An 11888-nucleotide genomic window follows, 5' to 3' on the forward strand; every position below is an offset into this window, starting at 1 on the left:
GACAATACTGTGGTAGCAGGTCGTACACCTGAAGAACACAGTGCAAATTTACGTGCTTTGTTTCGTGTGTTATCTGATGCAGGACTAAAGTGTAGACTGGACAAGAGTGAATTTCAGTATCTTCCCCATGCAATAAACAGTCAGGGTGTATAGCCTCTTCAGTCACATTTGTTAGCCTTGCATGATCGGCTAGTTGCTCATAATGTCACAAAACTGCAGTCAGTATTATGAAAATGAACTATTAAATATGGTTCATTCCGAATGCTGCACAAATCGCAACTCCCTTCCATCTCTTACGTCGCAAGAATGTCCCTTTTGTTTCGACAGATGAGTGTCAAGAAGCTTTTCAAAAACTTAAAGATGCATTGCTTAGTGATTGATATATGGTTCACTTTGATCCTGGCAAACCGTTTGTATTACAATTTGACGCTTCCTCTTATGGATAGGTGCAGTGCTTTCGCACCGATTTTTTGCCTACAGTCTATACAGGCCTATTGCTTTCACATCAAAATTGTTGTCCAAAGCGCAGTGTAATTATTCGCAAATAGAGGAAGAGGCATTGGCTATTGTGTATAGTGTCACCAAATTCCACCGCTATTAGTATTGTAGAAAATTCTACTTTTTAACGGATAAAAAGTCATTGCAGTCCTTGTTTCATCCGACGAAGACGGTTCCTCCACGTACTGCCCAAAAATTGCAAAGATGGGTTTTGTTGTTGTCTCAGTACCAGTAAGAGATTGTGTATCGTCCGGCAGCTAAAAATAGTAATTCGGACGCACTTACACGTCTTCCGATTGGTCCTGATACAGGCTTTGAGGCTTTAGCTGCATCTTCATGTCACCTCGATGCTCAGGATTCTGAATTGCTTCAATCCTTTGTCTGAACTACAGGAAAATTGCACTGGTCACAGAAGCTTATTCCGATTTGCTCATTTTGCTAAAATACATTCGCACATCTTGACCTCGCTCACTGCATAGCGTACAGAACTTTGTGGTGCACCGATACTTTTCATTTCGGCCTAGCCTCACTGTACAGAAAGGTGTGATTCTTGTTCAAAATGACGGTGGATAGCCACGTGTGTTGATTCTCGAAGCATTGCAAAAACACGTGCTGCAGTTACTTCACCAAGGATTCTTCATACGGACCAGTTAGAGCGTCGATACTGTGCTGGGCAGCGTATGGACACCAAAATAGAACAGACGACGTCACGGTGTTACGCATATGCGGAAAATCAGTCCGCTCCTCCTCAAAAATTCTCTGCTTCAACTAAGTCGCAATCACCATGGCAACGTTTGCACCTAGACTGTACGGGACTTTTCTGGATCACTCGTTGGTTGATTGTGGTAGATTCTTATAGCAATTTTCTTTTGCTGGGCCAATGAAGTCGACAACGTCACGTTGCACAATTCAGGAGTTGTCTTTTATTTTTTGCCTCGAAGGTTTGCCTGAAGTCAAAGTGTCGGAAAACGGCCTTCTGTTCACGTCACATAAATTTGATACATTCTGTGAACGCAATGGCATACAGCATCTAACTAGTGCACCGTTCCATCCACAGTCCAACGACGAAGCGGAACGTTTTGTCAGAACCTTCAAGCAGCAGATGACCTAATTTCGCACCGTACACTCAAGGGATCAATCACTGAAACTGTTTCTCGGCTCCTATCGTTCGCATCCAAGAGACGGACCATCGCCAGCGGAACTGCTTCACGGCCGCCACCATCGGACACTGCTCCACCTGCTCAACCCCCTTCAGTATCCGACGCCGAAGGATGGCCACAAGTAACGCTTCGTGCCGCGCGATATTGTGTTTCTCAGTGTTTTTGGTGCCAGCAGACGACGAGTGCGAGGCGGAATCCTTCGTCAATTTGGCGCCTACATCACAATCAAATTCGCAACTGTTATGTGCACGGTGATCTTTCTGCGTCTCTTCCCGCTGTCCCGAGAACAGCGCGGCCACAGCAGCCGCCAGAGGGTGTCATCACGACATTGAGGGACGACCCCATGGAGGCGGAGCCTTCGCCTCCTCCTCCCCCTCTCCTCCTACTAATGGACCAGGACCCGCCCACGACGCAGCAGCCGACGCTTTCTACATCTTGTTATGGGCTTCAGGAGGTTGACGCGTACCCTTCTGGTGATTTTCCGGGGGACGTTTCGTCCAGAGTAAAGGTCGGATGGTGGGATATGACTGGAAGCCTGACATCCCCTGCGTCCGCAGCTCGTGGTCGCGCGGTAGCGTTCTCGCTTCCCACGCCCGGGTTCCCGGGTTGATTCCCGGCGGGGTCAGGGATTTTCTCTGCCTCGTGATGACTGGGTGTTGTGTGCTGTCCTTAGGTTACTTAGGTTTAAATAGTTCTAAGTTCTAGGGGACTGATGACCATAGATGTTAAGTCCCATAGTGCTCAGAGCCATATTTTTTGACATCCCCTGCAGCCACTGGTTCCGGTCCATCGCTGCATCCACTCTCCTGCCTCCCCTGTTGTTGTCGCGCTCCGTGGACGACGACGGTCCGTACCTTTGGTGGGTGAGGAATATTACAGCGTAAAGTGAAAGCGCCGGCTCGCCAGTCACGGAGGGCCATGACAGACGTCAGCTAATTGTACCCTGACCGACCCCTCTCCAGGACGAGAACGCGACAGCAGCGGCCTCTGTGGGAAAAGGACTTAAGTGCCACGCCCGACTGGTCGCTGCCCATTTCTACAGAATCCTCAAGACTAGCAGCCAGGACAGAAGCGTCAAAGCTCATTACTTTGCTCGTATATTCTATGTAGCTCAAACTTGGAATTGTTATATTGAAGAGCTTTCTTAATTTGTCTATCGCCCTTTGCTAGCAACATACCTGTTCAGTAAAAGTTACGTACTGTATTTTTTCGTTTTGTAATAAAACACAGTAATACGATTTTTTTAATACTATCCAGCGATCCGAGAAAGCAGGTTTCCTAGACGCTACACATCTGACGACTAAGTAGGATTCAAAAAATTCCGGTGAGGGGACGATGAGCTCTGACGCCATGTTCAACTGCATCCCAGATGAGTTCGATCGGGTTCAGATCTGGCTAGCTGGGGAGCAAGTACGTCAATTGGAACTCGCCACTGTGTTCCTCGAACCTCTCCATCACACTCCTGGCCTTGTCACATGGAGCCGTAACTTGCTGAGAAATGCCAATGTCGTCAGGAGACATAATCATAGAGCTGTGTACGTGATCTGCAACCAGTGTACGATACTCCTCAGCCTACGACGTACCATATATGTAATGCGAGGTGGTCACCAAAATCCCACGACGTCTGGACGTGGTTTCACCTTGATTTCGCCAGGTATTGGAGACACTCGCAGCTGCTCTCCTCGAACACCCGACATGTCGTGCAGTTACCGAAATGTTCATGTCATAATCTACCTTCATTCAAACTGAGATAGATCGCCCATTTTCCCATTCTACAAAAGGACTGCACAATACTGATACAGTATGCACCGTGCATGTGTCTCACTAGCAGACATTCCTATCGTCTGGACGGGTTTATATCTACAGGGTGAAAAGTATTTAAACCGACAAACTCTGGGAGGTTGTAGGGGATATCAAAACAAATGTTTTTCTCTAGTGTCATTTTTTCCTATGAGGAGTATTTAAACCGGTAGAGGAAGATTTCTCTGGCGACAAATTAATTAAACTGACAAACAATTTTTCATTTTTTATGACCAAGAGACAACGCTTTAACACAACCCAAGTTCAGTTACATTAGATCTACAAAAATACCTCCATTGACGCGTAAACAAAGGTTACACCGTCAGATAATATTCTGTCTGACACGGGCAGAAACTCCATGAGCATGCTGAATTGTTTCTGCTGCTGCTGCTACTGTCTGGGCAACCAGATCCTCTTCTGATGCAACAGGAGTTGCGTAAACAAGGTTGCACATCTCTCCCAATACAAAAAATTCCAGAGTGGACATATCTGGGGATTGAGCAGGGTTATCCTTACTCCAAACATGCGAATTGTGCATGTTGAAGACTCCATCACGCCCGAACGTTGCTTCATCGGTAAACAACACAGAGGATGGAAATGTAGGATGCATTTCACACTGTTCCAGGTACCACTGCGAAAACTGTGCTCTGGGTGGATAATCAACTGGTTCCAGGTTATTGACACGTTGTAAGTAAAATGGACGTAACAATTGCTCTCGAAAGACTGTTCTTAGATTCGTCTGATTCGTCCCCATGTTACGTGCAATTGCACGAGTGCTGATTGAAGGATCCCACTCCACATGCTGCAAGACAGCTTCCTCAAACTTCAGCGTTCTTACCGTGCTACGGCGTCCCTGTCCAGGTAATCTGCTAAATGACCCGGTCTCACGCAGACGTTAGTACACAGCAGCAAAGGTCGTATGATGCGTGATACGGCGATTAGGATATTGTTGTTGATAAACCCGCTGTGCAGCTCGTCCGTTGTGGTGCGCTACGTAGAAAGCACCAACTATATCAGTGTACTCACTCCAGGTGTATAGCTCCATTAGTAAACAGAGACCATGTACTACTACACTGGTGGACAGCAGTTGCCTACAACTGAAGAGCGTAATACGCTCTCTAACAACTGAAGATCGTAATACAGCCTCTAACAACTGAAGAGCGTAATACGGCCTCCATCGGTTTAAATAATCCTCATAGGAAAAAATGACGTTAGGGAAAAATATTTGCTTTGATGTCCCCTGCAACCTCCCAAAGTTCGTCGGTTTAAATACTTTTCACCCTGTATACTTGGTTCCAATACACCATAGTGTTCCCTACTCTTTTGGCTACAAAACCCTATTTTTCAATATAACCCCCGTTCAATGCTATGGCCTTGCCACCCTATTGGGAGGGCATGTATTCCCAGGTGGTACCGTCTTACTGGTGGACAGCACTGCCAATGTCTTGATGCATCAACAGCCTCCCTGTCATCCACATACTTATTCCCGCGTAGTCCATCCTTCATTAAGCCAGAGAGATGGAAGTCGGAAGGTGCGAGATCCAAGCTGTAGGCTGCACAGACTTGTGTGAGCCCATCCTTTATCATGGGGAATTAAAAGATCGTTTGTATTTTTGTGGTGAGGAACGCGCTGAAGCCGTTTCTTCAATTTCTTGATGGTAGCACTGCTCACCCCAGAGTTTATCGCTGCACTGTGAGGGAGAACATCAAACGGAATAACTGTCTCAGACTCCCCATCGGAAGAGGGATGATTTGGCGCCACTCCATGGACCACCGGTTTGTTTCCGATTCGAACTGATAAACATATGCTTCATCGCCTTTGACGATGTTCGACGAAAAATTGTCACGATCAGCCTCATATCGCGCAAGCAATTCCGCATAGATGGTCCTTCGTCGCTTTTTATCGTCTTCTGTTAGGCGGCGATAGACCCAGAGGGCACAGATCTATAAGTACCCCAACAGGTGGATGGGTGTATCAGCACTATCAACAGAGACATCCAACTGTGCAGTGAAGTGTTTGATTGTGACCCATCGGTCACCTCGAATGAGTATGTTCGCACATTCTGACATTGCAGGAGTCACAGCTGTGGTATCAGAGAGATTTGCGCCACCTTGTTGCAATGATGATAGACTTCTCGCCCAAAGACTCACCGTGCTTTTGTTCACTGCCACGTCTTCGTAGACTCTCTGGAAGTGTCTATCAATACCTGCGATGCTCGGGCTTTCCACCAGAAGAAACTCAGTGACAGCTAAGTGCTTTAAACGGATCCGGTTATAGACGGCATATCCAAGACCACTTAAAGCACCGCCACCTATCGGAATTCCAAGAAACTACAGGAGCCTAAGCGAGAATATTCCACCATGTCCTACAACAAATTCCGTATTCTTTCAACAGAAATTGGCCTATGAAAAATGTGATGCGTTACTTACTGAAGGCCCCTCGTACAAAAACAAAGGTTTTGAAGGGAGGTAGCTACAATGGTGAATTCAACAATCAACGAGATTTATCTAGCTGTGTTAGTAGTGTCATGTCATGGCAGTTTACTAATTAGAAGTGTTTACAGACTAACGTGCCGAATAATTTTGTCCAACCAATCTTGCGTTTGCATCTGGTGTCGGTCGGGCTGTCAGAGAAGTCGTCATTACGCTCATTTATCGAGGACAATAAAATGCTGTAGGAGGTCAGATTGCTGACCACAAGTAGTGTATCTTGGACACAAAGACGGAGTCGTTCTGTAAGTGCCAAAATGCGGGATCCAAGACGAGAGACGTATCACAGAAAGACTTACGTATGTTTTGATGTGAAGGCTAAATATACCATACATGATGATATGTATTAGAGACCCACATTTTGACTTCATATAAACATTAGTAGCGGTGAACAATGTGCGTGAAAGCGGCGGCCGTAAGTGGGTGACCTACATGCCACTGCGTGACAAAAAAGCTATACTCGTTGATCAATACTTGAAAGCTGCACTCAGTACAGTGGATAAGTTCTGGGAAATGAATTCTGATCAACTTTTGCAGAGCTGTAAGGTTTTCGGTTGGAATGCAGAGCTGTTGGAGTATGTTTCTCTTGATTTTCTTTCTTTTTTCAACATTCTGCTAGTCTTAATTACTTGTAGGGTAATAAACAAAGTATTAAAATTAACTTCAGCACCGTGTGTTCAGAGAACACATTTCATTGCCAGTTACTAAGACATGTTTACCTGGTGGATTTTACCAGTTCGATCGTAAGGACAGTATTCAGACTTGTTTATCGAGATTAGCAAATGTAACTTAATGGTGGTGTATTCTCTTTTGCTTCCTTTAGTTATAATTCAGATGTTTCAATATAGATAGAGGAATATACCTGCTTATCAACATGGTTGATATCGAATCTAGTTTCACAACCAGGTTTTCCGAAATGTCACTCCCGGCTAATAGTACTGTACAACATATAAACATATTATTATTCATAGAGTTTTGTATTTTCTTTTGTTAGAATGTTATGTTATTTATATAGTGGTACTTACGCTGAAAACATGTGATACAGGTACAGGCAATTTTGAATGTGACATGTAGCTACAGTCTTGTTTCTTGTGTCCAGGCCAGAACAGATGTTCAATACTCGTATATAAGTTATTTTCGAGCAGTAGAGCTACTCCTGAACCACTAACTTGAATGTGGTGACAGATGCTGCGCCATCTTAGATCCATCCTTATTGTCTGTCCATTGTAACACAGAGGTCTATAGGGAGTGTGCAGTCACATTAAAACCATAAAGTACTGGTGGGGTTTTCCTAGACTTTCCTTCATTGGGGACTTCCCTAGTTGGCGGAGGGGATAATGACTTCCAGACTTGAGTGATACTGGGTAAATGAAATAGACATGTAGGATCTCAAATTAACTGATCAATATGTGGGCAACAGCAGTTGTAGTATTGATTATAGGTGGAGATAAAATCGGTATACAAATACAGGAAGTACAGAGAGGAAGAGGTAGCACCACAAACCCAGCTGGTTTACTGTTATGTAAAAGGCAAGCAGAAGACGGAACACATTTAATCGCCCTCTAGTAGGCCATTGGTATGTTTTATCGGTTCTGCTGACAGATTTCGGAAGTGAAATAGTCTTCTATAGGTGAAGACGTTTCGAGGCATATACAGGGTTGTCCATTGATCGTGACCTGGACAAATATCTCACGAAATAAGCGTCAAACGAAAAAACTACAAAGAACGAAACTCGTCTAGCTTGAAAGGCGAAACCAGATGGCGCTATGGTTGGCCCGCTAGATGGCGCTGCCATAAGTCAAACGGATATCAACTGCGTTTTTAAAAACAGAAACCCCCATTTTTTTGTAACATATTCGTGTAGTACCCTAAAGAAATATGACTGTTATAGTTGGACCACATTTTTCACTTTGTGATACATGGAGCTGGAATAGTCACAAACGTATAAGTACGTGGTATGGGCCAGTGCGGACGGTATTTGCTTCGTAATACATTACACGTGTTAAAATTGACTGTTTACCAATTGCGGAAAAGGGCGATATGGTGTTGATGTATGGCTATTGTGATCAAAATGCCCGACGGGCGTGTGCTACGCATGTTGCTCGGTATCCTGGACGACATCATCCAAGTGTCCGGACAGTTCGCCGGATAGTTAGGTTATTTAAGGAAACAGGAAGTGTTCAGCCACATGTGAAACGTCAACCACGACCTGTAAGAAATGATGATACCCAAGCAGGTGTTGTAGCTGCTGGCGCGGCTAATCCGTACATCAGTAGCAGACAAATTGCGCGAGAATAGGGAATCTCAAAAACGTCTGTGTTGAGAATGCTACATCAACATTGATTGTACCCATATTTCTATGCACCAGGAATTACATGGCGACGACTCTGAACGGCGTGTACAGTTCTGCCACTGGGCAAAAGAGAAATTACGGGACGATGACAAATTTTTTGGACGCGTTTTCTTTAGCGACGAAGCGTCATTCACCAACAGCGGTAACGTAAACCGGCATAATATGCACTATTGGGCAAAGGAAAATCCACGATGGCTGCGATAAGTGGAACATCAGCGACCTTGGCGGGTTAATGTATGGTGCGGCATTATGAATGGGAGGATAATTGGCCCCCATTTTATCGATGGTAATCTAAATGGTACAATGTCTGCTGATTTCCTACGCAATGTTCTACCGATGTTACTACAAGATGTTTTACTGCATGAGAGAATGGCGATGTACTTCCAATATGATGGATGTCCGGCACACAGCTCCCTCGTGGTTGAAGCGGTATTGAATAGCATATTTGATGACAGGTGGATTAGTCGTCGTAGCACCGTACTATGGCCCGCACGTTCACAGGATCTGACAACCCCGGATTTCTTTCTGTGGGGAAAGTTGAAGGATGTTTGCTATCTTGATCGACCGGCAACACCTGACAAAATGAGTCAGCGCATTGTCAATGCATGTGCGAACATTACGGAAGGCGAACTACTCGCTGTTGAGAGGAATGTAGTTACACGTATTGCCAAATGCATTGAGGTTGACGAACATCATTTTGAGCATTTATTGCATTAATGTGGTATTTACAGGTAATCACGCTGTAACAGCATACGTTCTCAGAAATGACAAGTTCACAAAGGTACATGTATCACATTGGAGCAACCGAAATAAAATGTTCAAACGCATCTACGTTCTGTATTTTAATTTGAAAAACCTACCTGTTACCAACTGTTCATCTAATATTGTGAGCCATATGTTTGTGAATATTACAGCGCCATCTATCACAAAGTGAAAAAAGTGGTGCAACTAAAACATTCATATTTCTTTACGTACAACACGAATATGTAATAAAAAATGGGGGTTCCTCTTTTAAAAAACGCAGTTGATATCCGTTTGACCTATGGCAGCGCCATCTAGCGGGCCAACCATAGCGCCATCTGGTTTCCCCCTTCAAGCTAGACGAATTTCGTTGTTTGTAATTTTTTCGTTTGACGCTTATTTCGTGAGATACTTGGCCCGGTCACGATCAATAGACCACCCTGTATACACAATCCATTCCCATTAATGTGGCCAATGCGTCAACGAGTAATAAGCACTCACAGTCGGCAGGTGATAGCATTACCAGTGGATGGTCTAAAAAGCATGTTGGGTGTGTAGGGGGGGGGGGGTGAGGGAGAGGGGGGGAGGGAACACTGCAGTTGCAATATGGTAATGTGGAAACAGAGCGAGTTATCCAACGTCCAGAAGAGCATGATCATTGGCTTTCGGTCCAAGGGGAGAAGCATTTCTGAAATGGCTAAGTTGGTTAACTGTTGGTGTGCCGCCCTGGTTAGTGTACATCGTGTATGGCAAAATGGTGGTATGCAGAAACGCTGCCGAGGCATGTATGGTGCACGGTGGCTCGTAGATGACAGTGGTGAACTACGGCTGCGGAGACGTGTATGGGGGATACACGTTCAACTGTTGAGCAACTGACTGCCCAGCTGAACTAAGGGGCTACCAACACTGTCTCCTCAAGGACCTTTGCTTCGTTGGGACTCCGCAGCAGGTGTCTGGTTCTTACACCCGTGTTGACTGCTGCTCATCGTTGTCGAAGACTGGTATTTGCTCACCAGTACCGAAACTGGACATCCGCCGAGTGACGACAGATGGTTGTTTCAGATGAATCACGTTTTATGCTCCATCCAACAGGTGCCCTTTGGAGTGTAGAGCGTTAAACGCCTGAAAGCAAACACCATGCGACCAGGACGAAGGATTATGGTCTGAGGAATTTTTTCGTAGCTTGCCCTTGGTAATCTCGTCATTCTGGATGGCACAATGGATGGACATGCTTATGCGTCTATCATTGGGAGCAATATCCATCGCTACATGTAGTTTGTTATTCCTTGGCAATATGACACCTATCAGCAAGACGATTAGATGTGTCACACAGCTCTCTGCATACGTGCGTGGTTCGTGAATTTACATTAATTCCCTGGTCACTAAACTCGCTGGATCTATCCCAATCGTGAATCTGTGGGACCACCGTGATCGGACTGTTCACGCCACGGATCCTGAACCAAGAAATCTGGAGCAGCTGGCAACGGCGCTGGAGTCACCATGGCTCCACATCCCTGTCGGTACCGTCCAGGCACTCACTTACTCTCTTGCTGCACGTTTCGCTCTATAAAAGGAGATTATCACACAGCTGAAAGGTGATCACAACGTGAGTGGACAGGGTACTTATTTATTTCTTATTTCTCCTTACCAGATAGGGGACTTGCAGCCCTTCTTACATCTGACCAGGAACGACACATAACGGCCTAACAAAACCATTCACAATAATAATAATAATAATAATAATAATAATAATAATAATAATAATAATAATAATAATAATAATAATAATTGACACTGATAATAATAAAAGTAGTAGTAGTGGTAGTAGTGACAGGTATTAATAAAGACTGAGATTAGTATGGCAGAGTTGAAGCATGTTTTAGTATTATAAGAAGAGGATGGTATAAAGAAATTCGGGGTGCCACTCATCCTCGTGATGCCAATTGAGGAGCTACTCGAACGAACAGTAGCGGCTCCAGTCACAGAAAACCATCGTAACGACTGGGAGAGCGTGCTGACCACACGCCCCTCCTATCCGCATCCTCAGCTGAGGATGACACGGCGGTCGGATGGTTCCGATGGGCCACTTGTGACCTGAAGACACACTGCTTTCTTTGAGTGCATGGTATAAAGAAAGAGGAGAAGATTGAAAGACCGTGGCAGCGCCTGTAAAGAAAGGAGAATCTAAACAAAGTACACGGCAAAGAGCAGAAAAGTTGTTGTGGGAGGGATGCTGATGAGCGCGTCCTGCATACTAGTGTGTGGGAGAAATGGATGTTGTGATAGACGATGGATCATTAGCAATTTTTTAAATTTGAAAGGAATTTAATATTTTTAAGAAGATTGTTCCAAATTCTGGAGCACTATGGAGAAAACGATTTAAAGAATGTGGCAGTGTTGTTTGCTGGTACACAAAGGATTTTGCGTTGTTGAGAATTAGTACTTCTGCTATGCTGTTCAGATAGCAGAGTTGAGAGTTGATAATAAGTAACAATGAGCACAATTATAGGGCAGACCAAACATAAGTACGATAGTATGTAGGCTATCCGATTAGTAGCCATGATACCTATGATAGCTATTCACGCACAGGAGTGATATGGTGGAAATAATGTACGTTACATATAAATCGTACACAAGGATTCATCGCCAGTTTTTGATATGTTCCACATGGTTTGTACCACAGGAAACACCACCCTGTAAACAATGTAGGACAAGTTTATTAAATATTTACAAACACAATTCTCCTTTGTGCAGTTTAAAGTTTCGTACAAATAAAAGTTCATCTGGTACTTTGAGTCTCAACATGAACGACAATAATTAAATGGCCCACGGCCAGAGTGAGTAAC

This window comes from Schistocerca piceifrons, chromosome 4 (assembly GCF_021461385.2).
Source record: "Schistocerca piceifrons isolate TAMUIC-IGC-003096 chromosome 4, iqSchPice1.1, whole genome shotgun sequence".
In the NCBI taxonomy this organism is placed as follows: Eukaryota; Metazoa; Arthropoda; class Insecta; order Orthoptera; family Acrididae; genus Schistocerca; species Schistocerca piceifrons.